Source organism: Grampus griseus, assembly GCF_964374135.1.
Source record: "Grampus griseus genome assembly, chromosome: 15".
Taxonomy (NCBI): Eukaryota; Metazoa; Chordata; class Mammalia; order Artiodactyla; family Delphinidae; genus Grampus; species Grampus griseus.
Genome location: NC_139009.1, coordinates 64,164,841 through 64,176,505, shown reverse-complemented (window position 1 = coordinate 64,176,505; position 11,665 = coordinate 64,164,841). Strand labels below are relative to the sequence as shown.

Sequence of the window (11,665 nt, the reverse complement as noted above, 5' to 3'; positions counted from 1 at the left end):
ATTGGCAGCTTTCTCCTCTCCAGTAATACTTGTTTTCCTGAAAGGATTATACACGTGTTTGCTTCCTTCCATAGGATTTAACCACCACTCAGCTTATGACCTGCAACTTCTATCTCCCATCCCCTCTCAACTATGCTTTCAGTTTTCTCACTGGCTGGGCAAAATTTAAAAAGATTAAAATCAACCATGAGAGAAAGTAGGTTAATACAGCTGTTACAAATGCCCATGTCAGCAATCCAAGTCAGCAGCTTAAATTAACTCAGCCATGTGAGTGGTGTCCCTGTGCCATAGATGCGGGGATCCAGAGATTTTAGGCCTCCATCCCCAGGGAAGCAATGAAGAGGCTTAGGCTAAGTGAGGAGGCCTGCTAAGTGGAGGTGTCTTTCTTTGGGAGAGCAATTTCATTCATGTTTTCTTCATGGACATTTCTGCTTTTAATTAATTGAACAAATTCATTGAGTGTTATGTGGCATGATAATTTATTGAGAAATTTTTTCGTGTCTTCTTCTCTTTGTTGTCAGTGCTCTTCTCTCCTCTGCCTCAAGAAGGTAGGAAGATCCTTGTCTTTGGGGGCTTTTTTGTTGCTGGTTGCAAACAGACTTTCTAGTAGAAGAAGAAGCCCATGTTTTTTGGTTTTGCTTTGGTCACCTATGCTGATTGAGGGGAATTGCGCTGGGGCTGGAGTGGGAGCTTTGGGTTTCTGAGGGTACACATCCTGACTGGAGGCTAAGGAAGTCCCTGTAAAGGAAAGAAAGAACAAGATTACAGAGGGTGTTCATCAAGTATGAATGCCTGGACCCTGCTTTCCCACAGCACTCACAACAAGGGCTGCTGAAGGGCAGGAGGGGAGAGGGGTAGAGTAGAAACAACCAAACATTAGAGGCTGTGGCCTTGAGAACCCCTGTGAAAATAATCTTAAGTCCCAGGCCTCAGAAGTACCTGTCTCCTAGTTCCATGCAGGCTTGGAAAATAAGCCTGGATGTGGTAATCAGTATAGACAGAAGAGGCCCCTCTTTGCATGTTCTGTATGGTACAAGTCACCAGGGACCTACCCCTGACCCTGGGAAGTACCTAATAATGACTGAGATTAAATTTCCCTATGGAGGGAGTAAAGCGCTCAGGGAAAATTAAATTCTATTTAGAGAAATAAGAGAAGTGTGATAGTTCTTGCATCCTAATCATGTAGTAGCACCTACTAGGTGCTAGGCACTGTGAAAACTCTGGAGACAAAGAGATGAACAAGCACCTGTTGCCCTCACGGGTGAGGAAACACATTGCAGAGTTCACAATGAAGACATGTCACAGATGCCAGGGAATCAGGAGGAAGCACTGCCTCTATTTGGAGGCAAGGAAGTGTCTCCAGAATTGCTCATCTTTATTCTGAGTCTTAAAAGATGAGCTGGAATTCCTCGGTGGAGGATGGGGGTGGAGTTGAGAACATTCTGTACAAAGGTACAGAAGTGTGAAATAGCATGACATGTTTGGGAGACGGTAAAGAGGTTGATACAGCTGAAGCATGATAGACTGTTATAGAATGGGTGAAGGCTGACCCTGAAGGGCTTTGAATCCCATGCTAAGAAGTCTAGACTCTATCCTGTAAGAGGTGGGCAACCCCCAAACGATGATAGTAATGTGAATATGTGCATTTATTATGAATCAAAGCCAGTTAAGGAAGGTCACAAAGGAGGAATGACCACAAATGTAGGAAGGACTCTAGGAGATGGGAACGTGCAGAAGTGAAGGGAGAAGAGTTTGTGAAGAAGAAAGTAGCCAACGGTGGACAATACTGCAGAGAGGTACCAACACAAGCTCAGGGACAGCCACTGGATTTTGAAATTTGGAGGCTATTTTTGTCTCGAATGAGGGCAATTTCAGTGGTGTGTTGGGGGTCAGAAACCAGACTACAGTGAGTTGACAATTGAATGGAGGTTGAGAAAGTGATAATAAATACACCCATGTGTTTGAGAAATTTGGAAAAGAAATAAAGATATGGAAAAATACCTATAAATGGGTGATTTATTTATGTATTTCAAATGATGAGGAGGGCTTAAGCATCTCAAGATTTAAGGGAAGGAGGGAATGGGAAGATCAGAGATGAGGGAAGAGAAATGAGAGCAAGGGAAGAAGTCTGGCAAGCAGAGGCTTGAAGCACAGAGAAGAACCCCCTGACTTACCAAACCTCCCAAGTGCCCAAGGGGTTGAGGTCATACATCTGTGTGGAAGCTGTTACTCTGCACATCTCAGTACAACTAAACTCTATGCTTCTGAGAAGTATAGTAAACCATTTAAACATAAATCAAATGGGTCATATTTTAAATGCATTAATCAAACTTGCTAATTTAAAGGATTCCTAGTATGGACCTTCTGTTGAAACAAATGAATCAGCTTTTCATTTATTATCTCTTCTTCTGTTAGGGACCATAATCTTAGACTCTTTGTTCACATCCAAAGTAGTTGTTCACATCAACTCCATTAGCTGTGTCCAGACACAGGAGGCTGACTGGTTGCTGGATACTGGCATCAGTTTAAGAATGGAAATCACTCCAATTTGGGCACTGGGGTAATGAACAGAGTGTCATCCATTTGGTTTGATTAGATCTAGCACACCCGTGCATAAGGACACCATGTTCCAGAACTTGCTACTATGAAATTTATGAATCAGAGAGCTGATTAAATGAATGTACTGTAGGGTTTTAAGAAGTTCAGGGTTACCTCAACCATCTGCTCTGGTTAGTGCACAGTCTTCAAAGAAATGTATAGTTTGGTATGTTTTGTCATCTGTCCTGTGTTTGCCTATTTATCTTTCAGACCAAATCACTCTACTAATTTCTCAAGCTCACACCTTTCACAGAGTTACAGGAGACAAGTCTTTGAGGAATTTGGAAGAGTTGTAGGCAGTCTCGTAAAGGAGTACTGAATAAGGCTCAGAGTTTAGTTCAGTTATGCTGTTAGATTGAGCTACTGTAACACAAATTTTATACTTTATTTTGAGCTCTACTGTTTTTTATTCCTCTAAAAATGACTTTTAGTAGTTTGCTACATATGAAGTGTACTTTTTAATAGGTTGTGGGACTAAAATTACTTATAGCAGAATGTCTTAATTTTACAATGAGTCAATGGTATTTTCAATATAAAAAAGACATTTATATTATAGACAATTGTTTAGGGTCATATAAGTTGTGGATAGAGACATAACTTGCTTTTTCTTAAAGCACAACTATTAGCAACTTTACTAGCCATGTTTCATGATTCCATTGTCTCATTTCTTATAATTAAAACCTCTCAGTTTTACAGCGACTTCCTGTAGGTTAGAAAGAGAGTGTTTTGTATGAATGATTTAGTAAAGTTATACTCAGACTTATTTAACCTTGTTAACCAAGATGAAAAAAGTAAAGGAGGTTTCAGCAAAAGGATGAGAATCTCCCTATGGAAAACAGAGGGAATAAAAGAAGCAAAATTTGCACTCAGCTATGTTTATGGTTTAACTGGTGAATATGTTTTGATTCAAAACCTATCATTATTTCTGCCTGGCAAACTGGTTCATCTGTACCATTTTTCTAGATTCCACATATATGTATTAATATATGATATTTGTTTTTCTCTGACTTACTTCACTCTAGGATTGACATATATACACTAATATATATAAAATAGATAACTAATGAGAACCTGCTGGATAGCACAGGGGACTCTACTTCACTTTGCTGTACAGTAGAAACCAACACAACATCACAAAACAACTTTACCTCAATTAAAAAAAAAAACCTATCACTAATCACACGTAATGTTGTATTGGGCAGGAAACTGGCGAGAGAAATATTTTGATTTCTACTTTGTTGCCTCAAGCAAGGTAAAGTGGTTGAGCCAAAAGGATTTAGATTTCTACTCTTCTGACTGGGCCCATGAGGAATTAATTCAATGAGAGATAAGCTTCCACTTCGCAATAGAATAAAGACATGCTTAGTTGATGCTTTTTCCTCATTATTTCATCCCTTTTGGACACATAACATTTTAAGAAAGGTGGGGGAGGTGATTAGAACACTGGGGGGCCAGTTGGGGGGGTGCTCAGCTGTGTGGCTCAAGTTCCCTGTGCTTTCTGGTTTTATTAAAAATTTTTTTGACTAGTGTGTCCAGCACCCCCTTATATTCCTCTGTACAGGAAAAACTTCGCTTTTTGAAAAGGAAGAGAAGGCCTGGGAACGTTAATTTTATTATCTACCTCTGGAAACTAAGGAGAGCATAACCGTCAATCCTGATTTATTTGGTGATTAAAGGCATCCATTAGACCTTGTAAAAAGTTGGTGAAATGTCTGGCTGTAAATGTATGGTGCTGCATTCTTCAACCTTTGGTGTCTAGGAGGTGTTAGTAGCTAATACTATCTTACGACTAGTGTCATTTCAGCAGGTAGTTGTGAAGTGAATGAATTTAAATGCCACGTGGTTAATGAAAGGAAGGAAGAAACAAAGAAGCAAAGAGAGAGAGAAATTGTCCTGCTTCCCCTAATATTTTAAACAATATTTTCAGGCTCACTTTTGTTAAGATGAATAAATATGAAATGACTGTAAGATAGAACATTTTAAAAAAAACTCAGCCTCCTGATTATCCTAAAGTGACATCATTAATGGTGACACATTGATGTCTCTGTCTGCGCATCCATTAGCCTCTCATCAGGCCATGAGGCAATTTCCTTTGTCTTTCATTATTTGGTTTACATGAGTGCCTTGCTCTGAGCTCCTAGAGATCATTTACTACTTCTGGAATCCATAAGTGCTTGATGTTTGAATTGCTTCTTGTAAATAGCAGTGCTATAAGAGAAGGGACAAGAATTCTGGTTTCAATCATTTGTACTTTCTTGGGACAGAACCAGATTTCCTACTCTTGACCATGTGATGATGACATTATCCGCTCAAGGCTGAGATAAATCCAGGGATTTTTGTTAGTTTGGTATTATCTTAACATGCTTTGGTCAAGAGAGAGATTTTGATATTTTCCTTTTCCTGATGACTTTTGGCGATCATCCATTACTAAACTGAGCGCCTTACTTACTTTGCAAACTCCTCATCTGTTAGGACCTAGGCTTTGTCTCTGCATTTCCTACGGAAGTGGTTCTTAATCCTGACTGTACATTTTAATTATCTGCAGAGGTTAAAAAAAATGGGCTCCACACCTAGAGATTATGATTCAATTGATCTGGTCTAGAGCCCAGCTTGTAATTTCAAAATATTCCCCAGGTTAGGATTGAGTGTAACATGCAGCAAGGTCACCTACAACGTCTAGGACAATTCCTTGTGAAGGGCAGGTGGTCTCCAGGAAATGGCAGTTAAACTGAACTGCATTGATAAACAGGCTACACAGGGCCATAAGATTTTGGGTGAGGACATATCTGGACATATTCCGCTGCAGGAATTGTGTAGTACCTTAAGTGGCTCATAATTTTGGGATAAAACCACAGGGGCCTGAAGGTCTTACCTTGGTTGAGTTGGTAGATCAGTTTTGTTTTGTTGTCCCCCTTTTGGGTGCTGTGCCTTAGTTTCGTCATCTGTAAAATGGAAATAACCAAAGTTTGGGGTCATATTTTTGTTTGAGGCAAAAACCAGTACGAGTAAAAATTCGCCGCAATGAGCTTTGTGTAAAATCATCAAATTGCTGTCATGCAAACACAAATGGGAGTTTAGGAAGTGGAAGCAGCAGAAATGTGTCTGGGGTACTTGTCAAAGTTGATCGATAGGGTTCAGCAATGATGTGGACTTAGGGATTCTCCTACCAAATCCCAGCATCATGACATTAGTGCTGCTGAAGAAATGCCACTGAGGGTTAAAACTACCACTTCTCTTTTGTGTTAAATGAAGGGGCTCTGGGGACTAGACCTCTTCCATTAGTCAGAGGTCCTGCTGCTGGCCAGGACACCAGTGTGCAGGACGGTGGAGCCCTGCTCTTACCACCAGCGCCGTGGGAGCCCTGCACACTCTGCAGGGAGGCCCAAGCCTGCTGACACATCAGCAAGAATGCTTACACTGAGAGCTTAGTTCACAGCCCTGGGCCTGGACCCAGGCATGAAGTAGTTACTTCAGATCCTGGTTTCCTGGGATGAACACTCTTCCACTTCTAATTCCCCACCCCTGCCTATAACTGGAGCTGAGGCTGTTCCTGTGCACACAGACTCCCTCCTGCCTCTGTTCCTGCCTGGCTTATCCTGTGGATCTCAATCCCAGATTGTGTTCCTATCCACTTCAGCCGTAAGGCCAGCCAGCTCTCCCATAGCCAGGGGAAACTTCACAAGATAGCCCCTGAGCATCTGCCACGGTCTAGCAGAGGGACTTAATGCTCCTCCTTACATCTGATCTAAAGTCTGAAATGCTATGTAATGCTATGCTTTAGTTATATCCCCCTAGAGATGGAAAATAGAGGATTCCCTCTTTTATGATAGTTGTGCTATTAGTGAAGTACTGGCCCCTCTCATTTTGGGATAAATCTCCCCCCTACATTTGGTTTCTCGTAATAGTCTATGGTTTACCTCTTGTCATCTCATCTCAGGCTATGGAGGATCAAAGCACACATAGTGTCTTATTAAAAGGGCAATCAAGGACAACTTATTTTACAGGTGGGAAAATGGGTCACAGAGAGTTTTGATGATGTGTAACTGTAATAAGTGAATGGGACCTGAAATGAGGACTCTCCTTTCTATCAAAGTGGCAGGGTGGCGGCAAAACGGTGGTGGTAAATGCAGACAGTGGTGGTAGCAAAGTGTACCACTTGAGAAACTTGGATTGCAGGGACAAACAGATTTTCACTTCATGACATCTCAGTTTTCTCATTTATAAAAAATGAAAACAAGAGTACTTAACATGTCAGGATGCTGTGAGGGTTAAGAGAAATATACATGAAAAGGACTGGTGCCGGGTTTGGCTCTTATAAGTAAGTAAGGCAGTAAATGCACACACATGCAACCATGAAGTGGGTAGCTTTGAAGAGTTCCTGTCCAAGGCTTAAATAGTCCACAGGTCCCCTTAGATAGCTTCTGGGAGCACTGGTTTCTATAGGACCCTGGAGCAGTCACTCCAAAGCCCTTGCCTCAGGTTGATGTCTCTGGAGAATGACCCCAAAGACCCCCAAGAGGGCTCTCTGGCCACTTATGCCCAGTTGCAGAACCAGAGGCAGAGGCTGTCCTAGATGGCAGCTCTCATCCTGTTATATCTGTGATTCCTGAAACCAGTTGGACAGCAGAGGTTCAACAGTATCTTCTTCATTATAATGAAATGAGGTTATCCTAAGCAGAGCATTTAGCCCAATGCCTGGTGTGTACTAGGCATTCAACAAATGTTAGTAGTTATTAATAGTAGTAGTTTTAAACCCAAAGCTAGGTTCATGGGTCAGAGTGCTTCCAAATTTCAGACTCCTTCCTCTAGATTAGGAAGCAAGTGAATATGTTCTGGGTTAGGGCCAATCCATGGAAAGTCTATGCCACCGACTGTTATTTATTCATTCATGTATTTATTTATATACTTAGTACACATTTACCGAGCATCACTTATGTGTGTTGCCCTTGCTCAGCACACAATTCTCTGATCTCTGGTGTTTATGCATGACAGTTGCACCAGGCTGGTACGAATAGTGTTACACCAGGAAAACCCACTTCTCAATAGCACTTTTCCATCTGCCTTCTGATAAAGCTAGAGAGTTAGGAGGAGCTCTGATCATGGCACCTTGTGGGTGAAATCTGGAGTTGGTCATGAGTGCATTTTACATATAAGAAAACTGAGGCCTGAGAGGGGAGTACTTGCCCCAAGTTCAGACAGTACTTTAGTGGGCATTTGAGGCTAGAATCTGGTTCTAATTAGTTTAGGAAAAAAGGGCCCTTTCCAGCAGACCACTTGCCTCTGTATGAGAGGGAGATAACTAGTCTTTACATTTTCACTTACACATAGGTGTTCTTTTTCTTTCTGAAGAGGTGCATTTTAAGGTTAAATGAAATAGCATTTGAATAAGCCTAGAACAGTGGTTCTTAACTGTAATTGCATTAGATCATCTGAACATCATTTTGAGAATACTGATTTTGGAGCCCTACCCCAGACCAATTAAATATGCATTTGTGGGACCAGGGGCCTCATATTGGGTTTTTTTTTTTTTTTTTTCCTTTTTTGCGGTACGCGGGCCTCTCACTGTTGTGGCCTCTCCCATTGCGGAGCACAGGCTCCGGATGCGCAGGCTCAGCGGCCAGGGTTCACGGGCCCAGCTGCTCCGCAGCACGTGGGATCTTCCCAGCCCAAGGCACGAACCCGTGTCCGCTGCATCGGCAGGCGGACTCTCAACCACTGTGCCACCAGGGAAGCCCACTCATATTGGTTTTTAAAGCTCTCCACGTGTTTCTAAAGTATGGTCAGGGCTCCACAGTCTAATATCCAGTCATTCTAATACACAGTCCGTGGTCCAGAGATCAGTGCTTCCAAAACTCTAATGCACATTTGAATTATCTGGGGATCTTGTTAAAATTCAGATTCTGATTCAGTAGGTTAAGTGGGGCTGGAAAGTTCCCACTTCTATCAAGCTCCAAGTTCATGTTAATACTGCCAGTCCTGGGCTTCCCTGGTGGCACAGTGGTTGGGAGTCTGCCTGCTGATGCAGGGGACACGGGTCCGGGAACATCCCACATGCCGCGGAGCGGCTGGGCCCGTGAGCCATGGCCGCTGAGCCTGCGCGTCCGGAGCCTGTGCTCCGCAACGGGAGAGGCCACAACAGTGAGAGGCCCGCATACTGCAAAAAAAAAAAAAAAAAAAAAATACTGCCAGTCCCCAGACCACACTTGGAATAGTATCTCCAGAAGATGCTCTGGATTCTGGTTATCCACTGGTCACTCACTAGGTACTCCAGCCAGAGGCCTGGAAATTACCTCTTTCCTTCATCCACTCATCTGCACCCTACCAGCTCTTGGTCACTATTTCTTGTCAACTCCACCCCACTGTTCTCTGCAGCTCCTATCCTTTCTTGGTAGACTGGTCAACATTCTCTTCCATGTTCACCCACCATCACTCCCCATCCTGGCTGTGTTCCCTGCTAGACCACCTCCTGATGGGGCTTTCCCATTCCTCCTTGGCTCTGTGCATGCCGTTTTTACTCTGTGGATACCTCTTCCAGTCCTTGACCTATCCCTTAAGAGACCACAGAATCCCTGGACCTCTTCTCTGCCTGCACTAGTTACATATGACGATTGTCTAGGAGCAACATGCCCTATTGGTTCTTTTCTAAGTTCCCAGAGCCCAGCTCAGCACCTATCAGGCTCTTAAATAAAGTAGGTGTTCAATTTAAGAAAGAAAACCCCAACTCTGAATGAGTAAGGCCAAAGACCTCAGCTGCTCTCCTTCGGATCAAAATGAACATTCCTTCGAAATTATGTTTTAGGTTTTAAATTCTCCAGTTGGAGAAAAAAAAGTCGATCAAATTCAACAAAGTAAGTAGTATTTCCTGTAGCTTAATAAAGGCAGGCTCAGGGACTTCCCGGCGGTCCAGTGGTTAAGACTCCAAGCTTCCACTGCAGGGAGCACTGGTTTCCATCCCTCCTGGGAGGAACTAAGATACCGCATGCTCTGCAGCACGGCCAAAACAAAACAAAAACCAAAAAAACAAACAACAAAAAAAGGGCTCGGAGCAGGTGATGGGACAGGAAGGAGAGGATGGATGCTGGAAGCAGCTTGGAGGTCTGCTTTCAAATGTGGGCTCGTCCCCGCAGCGGAAAAGGCAAGAGCCCGCGGACAGCCGATGGAGAAACTTCCATAGAAGTGCGCGGGTCAGGCTGGAGTTCCGGAGCTAGAACTAACTTGACGCGGAGGGAGGCGCCGCTTGCGGCAGCCATTGAAGTTTCGTGTCTTTCCAGAGCCCACACAGGCCACTGGCTTGGGGAGGGGGGAGGGGGGAGGGAGGGCAGGTCCGGAGCGGAGTGGGTGGAGTGGAGGGGGAAGACCGAAGGAAATGAGACAAGCTTTTCCTCCCACTGACTCGTGCTTCTCCAGCGTCTGCGGGGCTCACTACCGCTGCCCGTGAGCGCCCAGGCCGAGACCCAGCGCCCCGCGCCCGCCTCAGCGTGTCTCCCGTGGGATTTCTTTCCGAGGCGCCAGTGCCGGTCCAAAGCCTGGCCACAGCTTTGTTGCGTGCTCGCCTTAGTGATCGGCTCCTGGTCCCAGAGCAAGGACCCCGGAAGTGCGCGTCGGTGGCTCTGGCGAAGGTAAGCGGCGCCGGTGAGAGCGCTAAGGGCGTAGGCGCTCCTGGCATCCCCAGCGGGCCCTGGTCTGCCCGGAACACCCCTTCTTCGGAAACACCCAGAGCACTTCTGACCTGAAGCCTCTGCTTTGTTCCTGACCCCCTGCCAGGTGTTGTAGCCTGGGTCCCCCAGGGAACTTTGCTTCCCAGCGCTTGTTTTTACTCTCTCTCTTCCTCTTACTTTCCTGTTGCTTCCCCCGCCCCCTCGCCCCCCCCCCCCCCCCCGGCTCCTTTTTCTGGACCCAACAACTCTGCTCCTTGCTAATGCAGCCTGGCTTCCGAGAGCGAGTTCTTCCCTAATCTCAGCGCCTCTCTCCTCCTCCGCCCCTGGGACCAGGGGCTGAGCGTGCGGGCCCGCGACAGTGACTGGCTTTGACCCCGGGCCTGCCGGAGGCGGATCTGTCCGAAATTACCATGGCTCTCTTCAATCTCATTCACCTTTCGAGGCACTCAGCTGGCCGCGTGCTTTTGGCGACCCCCGGGACCCCGAAATCAAAGCGGATTGGGGAGTGACAAAGTCGTTGGCGCCCCTTAAATCCTCAGGGGGACGCTCTGCTCGTGGAGAGGGACGCGGTCAGCTTCTTGCAGCTCTAACTGGGCTTCCCAAGGATTGGGGTGTGGGGGTGGGTAGGAGCGCTGGATAGGGGACTCGCGTGACGGTAATGAGGCTGGCTTGGAAGGATAGGCGAGGAAACTTCGTGCTAGCTTGCCGTTTTGCTCTTATTAACTGCCTGAGTGCTCACATTAAGGCTCTGAGTAGGGACTCCTATCCCTACTTTACTCTGTGCGCCTCTGAGTAGGGGCAAAATGAGGCGCACAGAGGTTAAATAACGCTACCAGGGTCACATACCTGGGAAGGGGCCCAGCCAGGATTTGTGAATCAGCTGGTTTGTACCGTACAACCCACACCCAGCCCTACAGAGAGTTCCTCTATGCAGTCTGAGCAGAATCCCAACACCTACCGCTGGGTCATACCATGAGGAGCCAGGCTTTTTCCATTTTGAGCAAATACGTCTTGGTTCTATTCAAATCCAAATGATTTATTTAGTACCTACTATCCTCACAATTCAGTGACAAGCTCTGAAGTTTCACCTTGGAGCCTTACTCTTTCATCCTGTACCCATCATCCAGTCTGTCAGCAAATATGTAATTCTTCCCCAGAAGCCTGGCTTGAGTCTTTCTCCCCAAAAGGCTATTAGGCTTGTTGGCTAACCCAGACCCTGGAGTGGGACCTCCAGCATTTGAATCCTGGATGAGGACTTTCTGTAGTTTTCTGTGGCTGGATTTCCTCATCTGTAAAGTAGGGATGGGAGAAGTGGCTCTTAACTGGGGTTTTGATTTTGCCTCCCAAATGACATCTGGCAATGTCTGGAAACATTTTTGACTGTTAACATGTCAACATGTTAAGTGTTG

The 11,665-nt window shown here is 45.2% G+C and overlaps 1 protein-coding gene across 3 annotated transcripts in view; it reads left to right on the top strand.

The window, feature by feature from the left end:
- Positions 1-10,028: 10,028 nt before the first annotated feature.
- The window catches only part of EVA1A (eva-1 homolog A, regulator of programmed cell death), a 69,995-nt gene continuing 68,358 nt past the window's right edge, over positions 10,029-11,665 (top strand). For all 3 annotated transcript variants that reach the window (XM_082672340.1, XM_082672339.1, XM_082672341.1), the window contains exon 1: positions 10,029-10,217. The gene's annotated coding sequence lies outside the window, so the exon portion shown is untranslated. The remainder of the gene's footprint in view (positions 10,218-11,665) is intronic.